This window comes from Leptidea sinapis, chromosome 13 (genome assembly GCF_905404315.1).
Source record: "Leptidea sinapis chromosome 13, ilLepSina1.1, whole genome shotgun sequence".
Taxonomy (NCBI): domain Eukaryota; kingdom Metazoa; phylum Arthropoda; class Insecta; order Lepidoptera; family Pieridae; genus Leptidea; species Leptidea sinapis.
In genome coordinates, this window is record NC_066277.1 from 2178253 (window position 1) to 2199657 (window position 21405).

General features: G+C 35.0%; 1 protein-coding gene across 7 annotated transcripts in view; it reads left to right on the top strand.

Annotated features, from left to right (window-relative positions):
* Nucleotides 1-21405, top strand: part of LOC126967697 (atypical protein kinase C) — a 215798-nt gene that overhangs the window by 71358 nt on the left and 123035 nt on the right. Inside the window, exon 1 of one of the 7 annotated variants that reach the window (XM_050812287.1) lies at nt 14341-14484. The exons of 4 other annotated variants lie outside the window; for them this stretch is intronic. The gene's annotated coding sequence lies outside the window, so the exon portion shown is untranslated. Of the gene's footprint in view, nt 1-14340; nt 14485-21405 lie in introns of those variants that run through there. 2 more of the 7 variants (XM_050812288.1, XM_050812289.1) reach the window with 2 other exon arrangements.

The following is a 21405-nucleotide window of genomic DNA, read 5'->3' on the forward strand; positions in this document are numbered from 1 at the left end:
CATATGAAAATATTTTGAAATATTTGGAACAGAAACATGTTTAATTTGCATATGGGCATTTTGGAATTTGCTGTTGTTGTAGCACGAATTGTAAAATACACCGTCAAAATTACAGCTGCAGTCCGACTATAACGATTAATGAGACACAGTGACACTGGCAGGCAGACAGACATACTAGGCTTCGAGTTAGGTGAGGATACCTTGCTATGAAAATAATATTTTTCAAACTAAATCGAAATTAAAGAAAAAAATTACTATTATAGTAATTGGTATGCGTTACGAGGTGCATTTGATACTTTCATGATTTGTGTAGTCACTACGTCGCATGTAACGCAATTTATATATAAAATATCTAGACGACCGAGCCTTGCTCGGATTTTTAAGAATGTACAAAACTTGAACAAAAAAAAAAACCTAATAGGACGTTTGGATTCGAACCGGGGACTTCTGCTTTCCGGATCACCCAATGTCCGACCTGAGCTATTACAGTCTTGTATATAGTTGCGAAATTAACCTTTGTATTCTAATGTTATTCATGCTGTTTCTCATTAAAACACGGATAAAACTACATTTTTTAAAATTTAAACCTAGCTAGATCGATTTATCGCCCCCGAAACCCTCTGCCTACTAAATTTCATGGAAATCGTTGGCGCCGTTTCCGAAATTCAGATTATATATACATAAAGAAATTGCTCGTTTAAAGATATAAGATAAGTAAATAATATGATAGACCTCTAAATAGCATCACTTCATTAGGGCCGGTAGTCAAGCAATGCAACGTGATATAGCTGCAGTAGTTCACCTTTATTAAATTATCGTTAACTTACTGCTCAATGACGGGTGTATATTACTAATTATGCTTACAGCTAACTGCTAGATACCATTATGTATGTACTGTGGTTGTTTAGTTACGAGACTGATCTTATGAGGTCTCTCAGTTGCGATGCTAAGTGTATATATGCTACAGGGTCGCGAACTTAACAAACATGTCTTAATACTATGGTAATACCACTGTAATGGTAAGCGTTACCACTGAATACTTTGATACTCTTACCGTACGAATCCCTAACTAATTATTAATTTCGGATCGAATTTCATAACGAAAATGTTAGCAATACAATTTCAATGTTTGGAATTGATAAATAATATATAGTAGTTAAAAAAAACTAATAAACACGCTTTTTATAGAAAAACGAACTAAAAATTGATAATTTATTTTGAAATTTTAAATTAACATAAATTCCTGCCTTATAAACGATGGATGAAAATTATACAAATTAACAAAAAACCTTATTTTGCAAATTCAAAAATGGAATATTTTTATCAAATTAATGTCTTGTCTTCGATAATTAAACGAAGTTTGAACGAAATCTGACCGTTTAAAGTGGGTCAAAATCGCACCCCTGTTACAAACAAACACACATACAGGTGAAGCTAATATAATAAAAAGCGTGTAAAAAAAGAAATTGTTTCAGGCTTTTCTCAGCTCAGCTAGTGAGCTTTCATATCGGAATTACTAAGAGCTTCAAAATGTTGTAGAGCAAGTTATAAAGTCAGGTTTTTGTTTTTAAGACTTTTGTGGTAAAATTTGTTTCATCCAGTGTTTTTATTTAGTACAGAGTATGTACCTAGTTGTGCCATTAATACTGAAACAAAGATAAAACTGAGCTTCCTTAGAGTAACGTAATTTATTTATTTTTTTGTGACCTCCGTTTGCGTACTGCTTCAATAATTGTTTCGACATTTCAACCCTATTATTTTTTAAATTATCAGTTTAGAAATGCCCAGTACGTCTCTTATAGGCTGCAAGTCCTAAGTCATCTTTTCAATTACGCGACACGGTTCTAGGTGCTATCTGCGTCTCCCGAGATAAAATCTTTTGCTTTCGGCATTTCTTCGAATGCTTTCCCTTACTGCATTGACCACCTTTCTCGTACGAACACTACGTGGATGGCCAGATCTATTTCTGTCACAAACAGAGGAGGTCTGATTGTCCCTATTTATAGCCCGACACACAAACATTTTACTAATAGCAAGCATTTTATAAATAGCATTTAGCTGCATACCTACTTTGTGTAATGCAATCACAGCGATTTGGTTCTCTTTATCACCCCACTCCATTTTAATATCGTAAAATATTATACAATGTTTTGGCGTCAAAAATGAGAAAATTCAATGAATAATCATATAAAAATGACAGATTCCAAATTCAAATGTAATATATCGTTTATTTTAGTACATACAGTAATGATAAATTATGCTCTCGTGTGACATCAAAATTTATGCTAACCAAAAGATTTATCAATATTTTCGTTCTAGTTTCCTGTTAACTTCAGTAAAAATGTACATTATACATTATGTGAGTTTTACTGATAAAGCTTAATGTATTTTGTAAATTATTCGTGCCACGTGTTCCACCTATTTCCTACACTTACCCACATTAAGACACAACAGTCGACTCTCGTAGTCTAACGATGGTACACAGATCAATAAAACTGTTGGAGTTGACATGTCCTTACTTTTTCAAAATTTCAATGCAATGTTGAATAATTTGTAATATTTTTATTCAAGATAAGTCACCGATCTTTTACAGCACTGAAATTAAGATGTTTAATCGCTATGCCTGGAACTCTTGAATTTATTTACGTAAAGTGGAAAATCAAATTGTAGGGATTTAAATATAAGAGTATAAATGGTCTCAAGCCAGTTGTAAATTACATTTAAACAATAATTATTACTTTTATTTTTAAATGTTTATATAAAATCTGGTTGAACTTGTATAACCTAACATTGTTACAAATAAGAAATGGACGATTTTAATAGTTCTCAATTACTAGATACAATTTACGGGCGGAAATACTTTGTAAGAATGTTGTAAGGTACAAACTCATTAATTACATTAATGAATCTAGTTTTTTATTTATGTTGAACACTGTCGGAGACGGTTGTTTGCTAAGAAACTTTCTTGAATTTCTCGTTGGCTCCTCTCTGCAAAGTGTAAACTAGTTTCCGAAGCAGTTTTTAGAAGACTTTTCAATCTTATCAAAACAAACAGTAGCCATTAATGGATGCACAAAATTACTTTATCTTTTTAATATAGGTATACACTTATGAATATGTCCCTGTCGCTGTTAAGGCCTTGTAAATGAATTATGAATATCTTAACGATCGGAATATTTCTGTATCGTAATTATTTTAGCGCAATAGAATAGAATGCAACATTTTATTATTGTATAATTGTTTTAAGGAGCTCAAAAATACGGGGGTGAGCTTTTTGTGTAGTTTCTTCTCTCTCAGAGCGCCATTTGTTTCCGAAGCGGTGGAAGTACTTTAATTGAGACCAAAAAAATTTCTAAAGGAATCAATTTTGAGAAACTAAGCACATTAATACCATGAGTATTTTGTGTAATATAAATCGCAGAAAAGTTACGTGAAGCTTTTGACTTGAATGATATCGAGTTTCATAAATGCTCTTTCTCGTATCACATGTGCATTTCGTTTATTCTGAACAATAGTTCCTGATAAGTAAGTAGTTACCTGATAAGGTAACACACAAATACTTCGACTTATAACCCTTCAACTACTTACTGTCTCCCAGAGGAGTAGGCAGAGATTTCAGATCTCCATTCATCACAGTCCTGACTCGCTAGCCTGGCCACTTCTAATCGCATCAACTATTTCATACAATCTTCCTAACTCTTGGTAATCTTGAACCTGGCCGTTTTACAGTACACCCCCAGTAATCCCCACCCTCAGTAACTGAATTTTAACATTAGTAATTATTGCGGAAATTAAACATTATTTCTTTATCACGACGTTTTCTCAACTCGGTTATAGGTAACTTTCGAGTTACCTATCCAACAAAAATTCTTTATTCCTCATATCCCCGAATTAAAATTTTAAAAATATTCACCACATCCAATGTTCGAGCTCTTAAGGAGACCGTGAGCCAGTGACGGAATATTTTACAAGGAAAAATGCTTTGTTCGCGAGCGGCGTTAGAAGCAGCTTGCATCGTATACCTGTTGTAGTAATATCGTACTTTTTTAGGAGCCATGGAGACACGGAACTTACTTTATCGATGGTGCGTTCTTTCCAAGTTAAGGGCTGTAGTACTTAATACTTTGGGTGTAGTGTGTCCCCATTATGTGTTCAAGCGCGTTTTTGTTTTCTTCTAGTCTCGTAGATGTGAGTGTAAAATCATTATTTCATTTCATTAAAAAGAGCGCAAAAAAAAAAATGTTGGGAGAGTTTCTTGCACCGCTTCTTCTCTCTCAGAGCGCCATTTTTTGCGTCGGCGTCGTGTATCGGGTTGTATCCTTCCCTCAAATATATGCGACGGGAGCGATGGCTGGTCCATACGTTAAGTTTCTTGTATGTTCTTCTCACGACCTCTCCTATTTGCGAGCATATTATGATTAAAAAGAGCTTAGTTTAAGGCTATTGGGATAAAGTTTATTTGACTTAGACTTTGACTTTGATGGAACAGTTCATATCATTTCAAATCCCCGAACAGAATTCTCTTTTTTAAACAACATATATGTATATAATTTGCCTCTGTTATTTCTACCATAAGCAAGTTTCCTCATTTCACAACGCTCATATCCCCGGCTCCATAGTTAATATTCATACCTGATGCTTCACAATATACGGCGGCGTTGTATATTGGAGTTATTCCAGCTCAGTCGGAAGTAAAATATTTTATGTTCTCTCCTCCGTGTGATTATTTCAACGAACCAGCTCGGGTGGGGAATGCAGGTGAAACAACACACGAAACTTTAAATGTAGTTCTTGTACAATACATTTAGAATAGCTGCTGCATTTAAAATATTTATTTGACTCTTTTGATTTTCTACTTCCAGTTAAATTTATTATATTAAAAAAAAGGTCAAGCGCGTGTCGCATACGAAGGCTTCCGTACCCTTAGATTTAACACAATTTGTACTTTATAAATACTTTTCTTTTATTATACTTCATTATTGAAATTTGCCATCATGATCTGTCAAAACTTTAACTGTCTTGATATTGCGGTTAATGAGATACAGCCCAGCGAAACTCTCTAACGGCCGTTTTCAATAACCTATCTATCCTTAGTTTAACTTACTAGAGGTGGACAAATCTATTCTTTTTACGCTTACTAACATTTCAATAACCTATCGACATTAGGCTTATAACTATATTGGACATAACTATATTGGACATAACTATGGATAGATAAGATCTTGTCATTAAACGGTGGCAGCAATAAGAAAAAAGCGATTCACTCGATTGTATGAAAAGTGCAGTCATTGACGGCTATAATCTTGAAAATAAAGGAGGTAGTCGAAAGCCACTACGTTTTAGGCAACTGTTCGCTTTCAAACTTAGCCGGACTATACTTCTTGGCCAATCGCGATACTGTAATTACTACTATTTCAAACTTATTTCAAATGAGTGCATGTTTCATACTAAACTAAATTTAAATTTTTACTTAGGCAGTGCCACCTCTTATTGCGTAGTATTTACATCCTCTTTGATGAGATACAACTCGCTGACAGACGTCCGGACGTACAGACGTGTCTTAATAATACAGTTCTCGTTGGTTATCTTTTGGAACGTAACCCTGGATTATATCAGATGTTATTAGCACGCTCATCGCGCAATTGTAATCGTCATAATTGGGACGCGTTTTGACAGTAATCATCATTTGTAAACAACTTTGTGTAAAAGTTTGTATGTGATAAACACTTGCTGCTTAGTTTTTTATTGTTTTTTGAATGTTAAACGTGTCCAAAAATAGGTACAATATATTTGCTCATTATTTTTATTATTTATCTAGATCCTGAAGTCAAATTACAAATTTTCACATTTTACGTAATTCTGCAATTGAAAGTATTTAATTAGACTGGAATGAATTTTTGCTCCAGTCTTATTGTTATTTTAAACCATAGGTGAATAACAATTATAATGTTAAAATAATATTAAATCCTTCTCGGTCATTAAACAAACACCCTTCACAAAATATATAAAAAGCTTGAAATATAGTATCGGCCTCATTACTGTATGGAGCCCTATAATGCTAGTTACTTATACACTCGCCTAATTATTATGCCCTGCCAACAAAAGTACTCAACACTTCCAATAAAGGGACATCAACCCTTTATTAAAAACGAAGATATTGCGGGATTCTGATAAGCTGTTGGTTTCCTTCCGTTGCAAACGTGACCAAAATATTTTATCGACGTATACTTTGTATACGGTACTTTGCAGTAACATACTTTTATATTATATTGATTAAGGAGAGCTCACTTTTAAGCATGTGCATGTGTGCCATACGTAGCCTTATCATGTAGTAATAACCTGCAACAGAATTATTGTTCGAAATGTCGAGTAAAATAAATAAATGATAAAAAATTTACTTTTACGCAAACGCCTAATATAAAACTTAGTTATAATACACGCGTCTTAATACTATAACAAGTGTCTAATTTATTGCATATTTAAAAGAACAAAACAAAAACGCCCCTATAAGATCAATTTCTATAAAAAAGTACTAATTAAAAAAAACATTATCTAGTAGATAGTTGATAAATCAAATCATTTTAGCCAGTTGGAGGTTCTATGCATAGCGAATTTTTCTTTTGCGCCTTTTCATGTCGTGAAGCATTAATGTGCAAGCATTATTGTGTTTGGGTCTGAAGGGTGCCGTAGCTAGTGGTACTGGGCTAATGAGTTTAAAATCAATATTATGTCTCAAAGTGATGCGCGCAGTTCCGATGTCGCTCGAAATTTTAGGTTCAATCAAATCAAATCAAACCAAATGTCACTTATGAATGTCAAAAAAAAAATTTTCTTATTGAATCTACCGCTACTTTGTAAAGGGTTGAGCTAATGAGAAGAAGTAGGAAGAAACTCATTGCCACTCTTTTATACCAAGATTTACATTTTCACCGTTTTACAAATCATTTCAATTACAATATAATATGTAAAGTGATGCAACAAACATACTCAAACGTCAAATAGTCAATGCCTTACAGGAGTAAGTCAAAAAAGTAAATTTAAATTAATACAAAAATTATTGAGTGCAGTAGCTGCATCATCCCCACAAACCGTAAATAAATAAAGGTATTGTGAGCATTTTATAAGCGACTATAAAAAAAATATATATATATAAAGGCGTATCACCCATCATCAGTTGAACGTCTTACTCGTCTCGTCACTTTTTCTCATAAAAATACTTACAAAATATGTTATTCTCGGTAAAGTAGAAATATGTGTAATTCAGAAAATATTTCAACGTAAAAAACACGATCGGGAAAATTTAATCACGAGCGAGGGATTAGCGCCGCTGTCCGCAAAGCGTCTCAACTTTTTGTCGGCTGATCGCTTTGAAATTATTAAAATTAAATTTCTCTTTCAACACTTTACATGTGTTCAATGTAATCATAGCAGAACACACAGTTTTTTGCAAACGAAAAAGGCGACTGATTTCCACAATATCAGAATTTAAACAATTTGATATTTTTTAAAGTGATAACCCTCACTTCTGGGATTAATTATACAAATTAAATTTGAAAACAAAATTGTTTAAATTTGAAAGGGCGATATCTTAAGTCAATTTCCTAATATACAAATATTAAGGTTGAGCAGGTTATCAAGTATAAAGTAGATCGTAGCACAAACTGAGAGTTGAACAAGACATACAAGATTTATCAACGATTCGTCACTCAAACGATTGGCTTAGTGGAAAGAGCGCTCGCACGGAACGCGAGAGGTTGGTTGAATTTTTTTTTTCAAATTTGTGTAATATCAGTATTATTTCAGAAAAATGTAAGATAAAACCGGATGGATATACGACTAGAATTCTATTCGAAATTACTACCTTTGCAAACATTTGATCTGTCTGTACTTTTCTATTTCTATCTATAAATTTTCTTTGGTAATTCAGTCACTGTTTGCTTAGAGATTTCTTAAGCGCCGGAATCGAGTGTGTCCTCCTAAAACTGACCATAATTTTAGTCCAAGGTAACCCTAAGGACTAAAATTATTAATCTGCGCTAGACAAAAGCTAGTTTCAGTTCAATTATTTTTTTTTGTTTCCATATAGGATTTCGGCGAACTCCTCCGCTCGCATTAGCTTTTGAAGTGTCGTGACCTACGCCTCCATACCCACTTTGTGCAAGGCAATAACTGTACTTCTTTTTTCCTTAACACGCCATTCTTCAAGATGAATTTTGCAAAAAAAAAATAATTATTTATTTATGTAGAGGAAATAAACAGCATTACAATAATTTATAGTGACAAAACATTAAACTAACATCTTCACCATTGAAGTTTCCAAAAATTATGCAACGCATTGAGGCCTTTACCCAGTGTTTTTAAATAACTTAATCAACGGCACGCTATGGTGTCTGTTTTAAAATAAACTGATGAAGCAATTGAAGTTAAAATTAACAGCAATGTTGGAGAGAACAAACGTGTACTTCTACGTAATAAAACGGAGGAGAAACGAGCAATATCGGTCATCCTTTTTTTTATGACAATAAGGGACAAGACGAGTAGGACGTTCAGCTGATGGTAATTGATACGCCCTACCCATTATAATGCAGTGCCGCTCAGGATTCTAGAAAAATTCAAAAATTCTGAGTGGCATTGCGCTCGTCTCCTTGGGACATAAGATGTTAATTCTCGTTTGCCCAGTAATTTCACTAGCTACGGCGCTCTTCTGACCGAAAAACAGTAATGCTTACACATAACTGATTCACAGCGGAAATAGGCGTCGTTGTGGTACCCATAATCTAGCCGGCAACGTCTGCAAAGTAGCCTCCCACAGGTAAGACCTGATGGTGTGTAATCACCTTGGTCCAAAACCTCTTGTAAGACCAGAAGAATCACAAGAGTATTGCCGACCTTATTTAGCCTCGAATAAATTTAGATAAGTCGAATACCGATAACGCATTAGTACGTTAGCCTAGCGAAACTCTCTAAGAAAAAAGCGATTCACTCGATTGTGTGAAACGTACAGTCATTGATAGATTGACAGATGCCGGCTATAATCTTGTAAAAAACGGAGATAGCCGAAATCCACTACTTTTTAAAAAATTGTTCGCTTTCTAACTTAGCCCGATTATACTTCGTCGTCAATCGCAATACTATGATTACTACTATTTCAAACTTCCTATAAATTTCAATTTTAACTAAAATAGTCCCGCAACTTATTACGTAGTATTTACATCCTCTTTGTAGTAGGTGGTGAACGAGGGCCTATCGGAGGGTTTAATGGGTTACTATTTACCGATAGTAATTAAATATTTCGTTTTGTCTTACCACTCTTGTCGCTATTGCAGTGTGCTTCATGGTATGCTCTTAATTCTTTTTGACTTTTATATTATGCCAATTTATTTTTAACTAAAAAAGCCGCTACGTAATATTCGCATTCGTTGTCAACAAAGTGGATTGTAGCAACATTGATCCTAGATACTTATGCTCTTTCCTCAATCTATAGGATAAACAAAGTAGGTATATTGATTGGTGCGGAACCACTTTCGCGGTTCGCTGCGCACGTTGATGTAATGCTGAATGGGTACGTGCCTTGCCTTACCCATGTCAAGTTTCGGGTACAATATGGGTACTTATTGAACATATATTGAAAGGAAATTTTGGGGTTCTTGAATTAAACCGTAAAATGTATTGAAAGTTTTTCTATAATAATAACTTTACTTGGTTTAAATAAATCTACGCAATATGAGGCGCAGATCTGGTCACATATGGATTATTGCTCTCATTGTCTGGGATCCAGCCTTTTGAATTGATTAATCGTTAGGCGTTGTGTAGTGACGTCGTTTCACCACATGTTTCACCTGATCCCTACCACCGAATTGCCTACTTTCAATGCGAGATTATCAAGGAACTTTCTTCTACGTACAACTAAACGATGAAATGAGCTTCCGGTTTCCAGGTCGATACGGCTTGCATACCCTTAATATTGTTTTTTCTACAAACGTAAAATAGCACGAGGAATATTTTATTCAGAATTTTTGTTTTGTTACGCCTAAGAGGAATAACCAACTTGCGTGTGTACATAAGTACAGACACACTTTTTTTATAAATTATTTTTTTAAATACTTCGGATGGCTATAAGTATAGGATATATTCACCGGTGGAAAGATTGTATACACTGGATGGCACTGGGTTAGTATATCAGCGCCTTTCCTGCCCCCAGCTGCGAAGCAGCTATAGCGCTGTAGCTAGTGAAATGAACGCAATCTCGATGCCGGTAAGAATGTTAAATTTTCAGATAACTGGCGCGGTTCTGCCATTGTACTGTCATTTGCCGAACCTCTTGTCAACTCTTTATCATACAAATAAAGTTTAAAAAGAAGCCAAGTGCGAGTCGGACTTGCCCTGGAAGGGTTCTGTAGCAGAAAGTAACATTAAATAAAAGTTCTTGTAGTTTGTTCTAATGATTTGTGACGTTTTAAAAAACCGCTTTCTAGATCTCGATCAAACCAAATTAGAATCCAATTCTTATTTTAGAATTTTAAGGGGGGGGGGGGGGGTAATAGATACCCCACACGTATGGATTTGATGAATACAAATTTTAGTTTAAGTTCTAAGTATGGGGTACGACCAAAATTTATTGTTTTTTTTGTGTGAATGTCTGAATGCGGTTCACTGAATACACTTACCAAGTTCAACAGTATAGTTCTTATAGTTTTGGGAAAAAGTGTCTGTGACATACAGATATGACGAATCTGTATGGTTTCCGTTTTTTGCCATTGGGCTACGGAACCCTAAAATTGGCCTTAAATATGTCGTAAATATTTTCTTCATATGCGGAGCCTGTTCTAAAGTATAAGTCTAAAAAAATTATTGAATTAGGCGTTACTTTGCGGAAATCCATAATTATACAAATGATTTAAGTTCTTGCACGAGACTCATAACTAAAAACACTGAGTCTCGTGCCAGATTTTGGCGAGACAACACGTCCTGAGGATGCCTCGTGTAGAGGCGAAACACGTGTCGAATTGTTTTAAAAACAAATATTGGCGGAATTAACACTAAAGAAAACTTAAATCATTTGTATATAAGTCTGAAGTCGACTGAGATTTTAAGAAAACTAATTTGCTTTTATCGCTATAAAATTAACTGTCCAAGTTTGTATAATATTTTTTATTATTATGAGCGTGATTTTTTAATTTTTTTTCTAACACCGATATAAGTTCTTATAATTAAAATATTTGCTTTCTTCTTATATCTTATGTTTTCGATATTTCTTTTATTTTTCGTGTTATCTTGGTTAGTATATTAGTTGATACAAAATTTGTAATTGCATCATTCCTTGATTCATTATCAATCATTCCCATCATACATACATAATTACAGTTGAGTCACATATGTATAATTTAGGCACTTATCTATTTACCTCATTTTACTTTGTGACCCTTAGTAGCGTTGCAAATATATGCAGTGTCGGTCAGAAAAAACGCTCAGCCAAAAGTAATAAAAGTAATATGCGAAGGCCGAAGGCGGGTTGGCCGCGCCATATAATTCGAGAATTGCTCAACAGTCCGCGGCTACGTTTAAATATAAAATTATATATTGCAATTTACAACTATTGTGATAAATTCTGTACAGAAATACAATAATATTTAAAGTAGATATGGTTTTCAAAATACTAGCGGGTGTAATTGCGTTTTCAGTTAGTTTTTTTATATATTTTTTTTATGGAATAGGAGGACAAACGAGCGGACGGGTCACCTGGTGTTAAGTGATCGCCGCCGCCTACATTCTCTTGCAAGACCAGAAAAATCACAAGAGCGTTGCCGCCTTTAAGGAAGGTGTACGCGCTTGTAGGCCAGGGATTCGAGCAATAACCGTCGACAACGACCTGTATGCTGCGCCCAGTGAGGAAGCTGGAGGTCCACTTGCATAAGCTCGCTAGAAGCCCAAATGATGGAAGTTTTGACAGGAGTGCCTTGTGCCATACACGATCAAGCCTTCGCTATATCCAGGCTAACTACCAGGCCTTCCCCCTTGCTTTCAATAGCCGCTGCCCATCTATGTGTTAGGTATACCAGAAGACCGCCAGTCCACCGACCATGTCGAAAGCTGTACTGCCGGTCGTTGATCAATTGGTGACCCTCAAGGTATACCAAGAGCTGGCGGTTAATTATGCTCTTCATGATCTTGGAGAGCAGGGACGTAATATTAATAGCAATAGTTTTTTTATATGATTATTTAGCATTCACGAATGAATATCGTGAGATCATTTAAAGATTTATTGAAATGATTTAAAAAATAAGATACAAATTTGATTCATTAATTTTTCTATATGCTTCTTTTGGTACGTATTTCGAATGGGCGGTAGTTTTTGATGTTCAATAATTGAATTTTAATCCTATTTTAAATAAAAATATTTGAATTTGAATGAGACGTGATTGAAGGCTAACACGAAGTAATATTTTATGAAGTCTTTTCTACAATCTCCTTGCATCTTTCGCAGTCACTTATTGGAATATTAAGATAGTTCGTAACGTAACTTATCTAGAATAATATGGTATCGTAAGGTATAGAGGAATGCTCATCACGTAGTTCTAGCCGTAGCACCGTAGCAGCGGTGCTGATACGTAGCCGTTTCAGTGGCTACGATAATGCTTTACTCTAGATTCTCATTATAAGGCGATGCTAGAACTCACTAACCTGATTAATACACGTATAATTGGATTTTTATAACCAAATTTGAAGTGGATTTTATGTGGTTACGTTTTATAAAATATATTTCCGTAAGAAGTGGATTGTTAGATACCTTAAAATTTCTTCTATGATTTTAAGTTTTCACTTCATAAAGACATAAACGGCATTTATTTTCATAAAAATTGATAACTTGGAATACGTTTTGATGTAAATTATAATGCTTCTATAATTTATAATATATTTTAATATGATGTTATAGCGGAAATACTAATACATAAATTTGAATCTTTAAGGTTTTGCAGTTTGTGAATGGTTAGATAGGAAGTGCAAGTCGGACTCGACCACTGAGGGTTCCGGACATATACATATATTAGGTAAGGAAAAGTTTTTTTTATTCTTCGACATAAATTGAAAATACAATCATAAAAATAATTAAAAATTTGTTTAAGCTTGTGCCAATGAAGCCCTTTCATACGATATCCGACATAACACGTTTAACTAAATTTAAAATTTGGACCGCTGTTCCTTGCATAAATACCCTTTTATATGATAATAAGGGACGAGATGAGCAGGACATTAAGCTGATGGTAATTGATATGTCCTACCCATTACAATGCATTGCCACTCAGGATTCTTGAAAAAGCTAAAAATTGTGAGCGGCATTACAACTGCATTCGTCACCTTGAGACAAGATGCTGCAAACCGAAACACAGTAATGCTTACACATTACTGCTTCACGGCATAAATAAGTGCCGTTGTGGTACCCGTTATCTAGCCCGCCTCCTGTGCAAAGGTGCCAGTGGGAGGCATACCCTGTTTTTTATGACTTAATTAAAATCGTATATGACGGTATAACTTGCCAAATTTCATAGTTCTTGATCTTGGTGAACGCAAAATACCGTATAAATTTGACTATCTCAAAAAAATCGTAATATACGTTTTTGGCGGCATAAACTGCCGTATCTTCTTTTTTACATTAGCTAAGAAGTCTGTGATTGTAGACTTGATTGTATTATATTAATTTCAACTCGATACCTCCACGCGTTACAGAGATAAAGGGTATTGGTAGACAATAAAATGATCTTATATGAAAATGCATCACGAGCCACCAGACTCAGTCTGTATATATCTTATACTGTATATTAACACCGTGTTAATCTTAAAGTTATTAAATAAATACTGGACTGGAAACGCCTAGCCCGACTTTACTCGTAGTTACAATGTCTTGACCAGGCCCGTCAAACTCTCCGTTAGCAAACGTCATAATCATATGATAGTCCCACTTAACAGACGCACTGCACCCACCTGGGCTACGCGCGTGCGTCCCACCAGTGACGTCACGACCCCGCACCCCACCGCACCGCACTACCCTGCCGGACTCGACCGAACCCGCCCGATCACCGAACCGAATTGATCTCGTAAATACTTACCCAATTAAACATCATCATCTGTAAATCATATTATTAGCAATTATAAAATCTTAATATTGAACTGTTAAAAAACATAACAATTAAGTGATTTTTTTTTTGTTTTGTTTAATTACATACAGCCGTGACATGTGATGATGGCGCTTAGCTCCTTATCTAGTTCTTAATCCAAGATAAATATTATATCAATCGGGGGTGTGTAGTACGCAGGCGCGTCTATCAGTGGCCCAGTCCGGTGCAGGCCGTGTCGACTGCCGCACGTCGACTCAGCGGGCCCCGAACCCGGCGGCGACTCAGACAGACCAACAAACAATCATAATTAGCCCTTATTATAAGTGCAGTTGAGTTCAAGTTGACGGGACACCGGAGCACACGTGGTTGCGTAAGCGAAACCGATATCTCCTTTGGCACGCGAGAAAACAAATATTCTAGTATCGATTAAGTATTTATTCAAATTTGTAAGTGTTAGGCGAGTGTAAGTATTTGTCTAGGTGTCTCGGTGGAAGTGTTTCGTGGCGGGCGCGGTCCTCAAGTCTTCGAGGAACGCGAGAGCTGGTTGACCTTTGATCCGAGAAACTTTTCACGTTGAATAACTCAATACTCCATTTGCCTCGCGAATTGTGATGAGTATTCCACATGGGCCAATCTGTTGGGTTTCATATATGTTCCACTCGTGTATTCTACGTGTTACGACGATTCAAAAACCTTAATTAAAGCCAACTTCAATATATATTATTTAAATTTGATTTGAAAATCTTGAACGGATCTCCGCCCGGGTATTGAGTTTTAAAGTTACAGTGAAAGAAATATAAAAATTAAAATTTTTACGTTAAATTAAACACTTCACCACTGTTAGAGTTGTGGTCTTTATGTCTTGGTCTGTAAATCTTCAAATAGATGTACTTATAATTTATATTGGCCATCAATTTCTTATATGATCACAATGTTATTGTAGGCCACCAACAAGTGGGTTTTCATCTATTAATTCTTGAAATTTATTTGGTGTGATATTCGCGTTGAAACATGGGCTTCGTCAAGCGTATTTAAATAATCTAGTAGGGTTGTTATAGCTGTACTGTGTACTGTAAGGATTAAAACTAAGCTAATGCTAAATAATAATTTAAAATAACAAACGATACATGTCATGTTCATCATAGTTTTCATGAAATTACTCTTTAACTAGGTATATATTATTGTGGTTAATTTTTGGTGACAAAACCTATTCTGCCTTGAAGGATTATTTGGTTTATTATATTATTTGTTCTCGGTAAATAATCGTCGAAATGTTTAGGTTTTTATTATATATTGGAAAATGAGGGCTAAGGTATTTCTAGAGAAATAGATATTAAATCTCATCCAACCTTTCTACATTTTTTATGTCAATCATCTACAGAAGGCATCACACTTACGTGATGTTGATTGGTGATGAAGATTCTTACTTGGGGTGGGTATAGAATGATTCACAAACTTTGACCATGTGCGATATAAACTTTATTACCCTTATACATATATTTATGGGCGGTGCTTCGATGGTCCCGAAATATGCACAAATAAGCAAATATATCCGATGCTGATAGTGGTGATATCCCACCAAATTTTCCCAGCAGGGATTGAACTCGCAACCCGGCGTTCGAAATATATACCACTCGGCCAACAATATAGTTTTGGAAAATTTCAAATACAATATTAAAAGTCAATAGTAAAATTCTTAATATGAGTTACTTCGGTGAGGTTGTGTGTCATAGACCCTTGTGGCAATAGAATCTGCCGTAAGAACCCTGCTATATTTTTATAAAGTAGCCAAGTTTGAGTCAGTATTGCGCAGAGTATATTGTAGCCCACTAAAATCGTGAGATACTTCACGTAGCCGGCGACGGTTATAAAAATATATGAACGTTTTTAATTAAAATCACACACGCTTCGAACCGCGTTATCGTAATAACACTTTTGTGAAAAAATCAGCGCCCGTCACTGTTGGTGATGTAGAGCTTGCAAGCAAACTTATTTTTTCCTGTATGATATCGAGAAATTAAAAGTGTAGGGTCGTCTGGGTCCTCGAGTAACGTATGAAGTACTCAGGTACAATTATGTGGTTATATTTTGAATTGAAAACTTCTTTAGGCTCGCTGGTCACTTCGTTATATAGGTATCGAATGACAGTGGGCCGTCGCGTTCGCCTATCAGTTGCTGTTAGGGTAAAGTCGGCTCGAGAGGAGACGATTCCCGCCCATTTAATTCATGTCATGATTTTTCTTAGTGATATTAAAGTACGGGAGACGAGCAGGACGTTAAGCTCATGGTAATTGATGCGCCCTGCTCATTACAATACAGTGCCACTCAGGATTCTTGAAAAACCCAAAAATTCTCTATTGACACTACAATAATTGCGCTCGTCGCCTTGACATAACATATGTTAAGTCTCATTTGCCCAATAATTTCAATAGCTACGGCACCCTTCACACCGAAACACAATAATGCTAACACAATAATGCTTACACATTACTGCTTAACTGAGCGAACGGCAAGAGCCTTACGACATAGGACGTGCCCATGACCCATGGACAAAACCAGGTGTCAATAGATGTGTTAACACTTTAGAGGCATTAAACGATATTTAGATATTAGTAAACCGACGCCGTTACCGACACCGAATTGTCAACATGCGCCAGCATGCTATGATGATCAGCATGACTTATTACTAATTTTGAACAACATAAAATTTCAAAAATTATCCTGTTCTTTTCCTGCATGACTCTGGAAATTAAAAAAAATATAGTCGTTCTGGGTATAGTGGTGACAAATGCGTATAAAAAACCGAATACATACCTTAAAGACATTCAACGCTCATGTCGTTTTGTGACGTTACTACTTAAGATGTTAAGCTCGTCATAGGCTAGGAAAGACGATGCCGCGGAACATTTGGTGGAATGTTTGCTCCTTCCGCCACTCACTTCCCTTGAAAAAACGGCTATTTTTTTAAAATATTTATTTGTTTTCAACACTTACATCTAGCCTTACAGGATTATTTCTAATGCTAATTTGGAATCAGTGAAATGTCGAATCCCGTCGGATTTTTGTAGAGTCGGTTATAAGTTAATTTTTTTTAGTTGCAACTTCATTAGGCGTGCCGAGCACTTTATTTTCTTGGTATTCGACACGTGTTTCGCCCCTTCACGAGGCATCCTCAGGAGATGCTGACTCGTCAAACTCTGGCACGAGACATGGTCTCGTCGACCTGTTTGAATACGAATATTGGCGGAATTTACACTCAAGAAAACAAACTTCAATAAATTTCTTTTAACTAAAATATTTGACTATGTGTTATGTAATATGTATATAATATGTTAAACACAGTATCAAATAATTTAGTTGTCAAAATACCGATTGTCGTGTAATGAATTTAACGCGAACCAAGTCGCGGGCATAAGCTAGTCATAATAAATGTTGAAGCTTAAATCTATTGAACTTAAATTTCCATTTGTTCGATTTGTCTGTAATATTTCCACAGCTGACGTTAAACTTTTTAAATCGCCCCTAATGACTTCTTCAGCTAATTAATGATGGTTGGCTCTTGGATAATTTGAAATTTCGGCATAATTTTGTTTAAGCATTCATTTGAAAGGCGCGACTCGTAACGTAAAATTCTTATTTAGGTTTTCTTCAATGTGTTCATTAATTAATTTAAAATTTTCTTTATGTCGTTTTAAATATTTCTAATGAAACTTGTGAATAGTAAATATATATCGTTTTATCAAACTATATACAGATATGGTGTAAATAGCCCAGTCACATTTCTTATAAAATGAACTTGAGGTACTTAAAATGAAATAAGGATGCTTTTTTATTTATTTAAACTAGCTGTGCCCGCTACCTCGTCAGCGTTGACTTAAATCCATCTTGGCATATCTAGCAGCCTTATTGTATTATATGAGTATAATATACCGTCGGCCAAATGGCTTGTGAATAAAATATCGCGGGTCTGTTCCCGTCAAGTATTATAATGTTATTAAGTATGTGTAACAGAATCCGGACGAAACAAACATTTAACATAATATTGTATTACTTAATAAAGAATATAAATATTTTCCAGTGGGAGGCTACCTTGCACAGGATGTCGGCTAGAATGTGGGTTATACGTAAAGCAGTAGTGTGTTAGCATTACTGTGTTTCGGTCTGAATGGCGCCGTAGCTAGTGAAATTACTGGGAAAATGAGACTTAACATCTTATATCTCAAGGTGACGAGCGCAATTGTAATGCTGCTCAGAATTTTTGGGCTTTTTCAATAATCCTGAGCGGCACTGTATTGTAATGGGCAGGGCATATCAATTACCTTCAGCTGAACGTCCTGCTCGTCTCGTCCCTTACTGTCATAAAAAAAGAACTAGTTTAGGCTGCGTTACGCATTTTTAAATCGTATTGAATGACGTACCATAAATAAAGCGATTCACTGAAGTGAAGTCAAAAAACATGGTCGTTAAATAGAAAATATATTCGCTCAGTATTAAAGGCAAACAAACACACAGTTAATTCATCGATTTCATTTTGCAAAATGTTTCATTTTAAAATATATTTCAAAAAGAAATGTGTGTGAACATGGCTCTTTATCGTTGATAACAACAGTAAAGTCATTTAATTTGATAACAAATTTTTGAAGTCGTGGCGTTCTCACAAAATACACCTATGAGAAATAGTAAAATATAGAGAATTGTTAGCGATATTTCAGCATCTGCTGCTTACCCTTGTCGGGATCTCGGGAACGAAGAAAATATCGTTTTGCAGCCAAAATGTTAGAGTTATGTAAGTGGCTTCACATTTTCATTGAAAGGCTAATCGTTCTTGTAGCGTGCTGTGAAATTGAAAAAGTTAGGCCGCATTGCACTGCGCATAACGTCCGCCTGTCAACTACTTCAATGCAGTTCAAACATAAATTGTATCTGGTTTTCGAGTTATTTTTTCTTGCAACAACTTCTCGATAAATTTGTAGTGTTAATCATTAAAATCAAAGGTAAAAGAAATATTGGTCTATATATCTATTATCTTAGTGCTTGAGTTACAAATATGTAAAACACGGTACTTTCTTTGGTTAACGCGAGTGTTACACATTTAAATAAAACACTTTTAAATGATTGAAACGCGTGTAATTGTAACTGTCTTCTTACATTAGATTAGTTTTTACAGGGTTTCCCCCTGAAAACGAGAACTGGAAAGGTGTTGAAACGTCGGGTTCACTAAATAAAAATAAAAATTTTACTTTTACGCAAAAATCTGATTTAACAACACAGTTACAATAACTCGCGTTTTAATCCTTTAAAAGTGTTTTATTTAATTCTCATACAATATTTACAACAATATCTAACATCCGTTTGAATTAACCCAAAGATTTTAAGTCGGACCTTAAAAACTTAAGTTATATTGGTGCCAATTATATTGTATTTTTTTTTTCTAATTGTTAATTTTAAAACTATGAGGAAATTGTTATTACAGAGCATCGTAATTTTAGAAATACCTCTGAAGGCGTATCTCTCGCGTGTTTCTCGAAAATATGTCAAATACCCAATACTAACAAGAGTCATTCAGTTGGTTTTGTCCAGGAAGTGAGTAAGTGGGTAACCTCAGGCCCTACGCCAGCTTGTCACGGCATTCGTACAGTCAACTACAAAAGAGTAGCATCAATAAATTCGAAATATTTGCAAAAATAGTAAATATAGAGATAGGCCGAATCGCCGCGGCATTATTCGAGAATTCGGTTGATTCAAAACGTTAGGTTTATAATATATTTGATCTTGGCTACGCGCGAACAACCTTTCCATAATACCACAACCTTTATACATTTCTGTGCCACAAAGTGGCAAAATTGTAGCAAACTTTGGGAGTTCTATTTGCGCCTCCTTAACATAGGTACGAGTAGTAATAGTTGGGTCTTACTACATTATTATTATGTGAGCATGCTAATCGTGCATTTAACTTTAGGCAATAAGTGTGTGAAATTTAATGTTTAATACTCCTTGTGGATTAATCTAATGACCGTAGATGTTTTTCTTGAAAAACCAAATTACATCAATTATATCAAACTTTCTCAAATGAAATTTAACATTTCTCTCAACCACATGAAAATTTCACGTGTTACATAATTTTGAAGCTTAGACTGTGATCGGTGTGATACAATATCGAATTAAACTTATGAATTTTACTTTGGAAAAATTTGTAGTTGGGGTGATATATTGTTGGCTCTGACTGTACGTCCGTATTCCGGTACGTTTTCAGTTTGGTATATTAATATTTGGTACTCATAACTTTTGTGCTTTCTGAAGTATGTTGGACTTTATGTCCGTGATTTTATCCGCGCGCACATCAACATGAAAGATTAATCAACATTAACCTCAAGGTTTATATTGGTCGATACATGTACCTCAATAATTTTTTGGATAAATATATACCATATTGAACATATTTTTTCTGGTATTTCTAAATGTACACAACACGTGTTATATATCGGTACAAAAAAAATATTTGTGTTGTGATCCGAAATATTACATAGATTTATAATATATAAATAAAATCAAGTCGGAAACTGAGTCGTCGTCGAAACTGTTTTAGTTCGTTCATTCACTCGTACCATTAGGTAATATTTCAACCTAAGGTGGATAGCTTATGTGTCAAAGTGAGCGATTAAAAAAAAGTTGCTCCTTTCTTTGCGGAAAGTGAATCATTTTGTTAATAACTTTTAAGAAATAGTGAAATCATACATAAAAGGGAAAATGGAATTGATGAAAGGTGTGATGAGAATACTTTATTGGAATTTTTTGTAAAACAAAATACTGAAAATTAATACCGAAAATTTATATACTAAAGGTGAGGCAGTAAGGCCCCTGGCTATAGCTTGTTCGCAAGAACGAAATAAAAAATTGTGCTGTGTGCTCCTGTCAAATCAAGATGATTGGAGGTGCGTTCATAGCTTGTTTAATCAGATTATTTTTACGTAAACACCTAAGCAAACCTTTAATTTGTAATTTAAAGAACTATATTTATATATATTACTATTATTTAATAAGTACTTAAGAGGGCTTAATGGTTTATAATTTGACGCTATAAAGCGCAATTTTGAAGTGTTATTTGTAGTCATTTCTACGCAAAAAAACCGCTAACATCGAATCATAATAGGATTCGAAACGCAACGCATATCGGTTCGAGTAAGAGAGACAGACTTATGCAACGACTTTACAGTGTCATCTCTTTCTCACACCGTGGACCACAAACAAATTTCTTTCGGTCATTCGACCATACGCGATTCAAACGCCATTC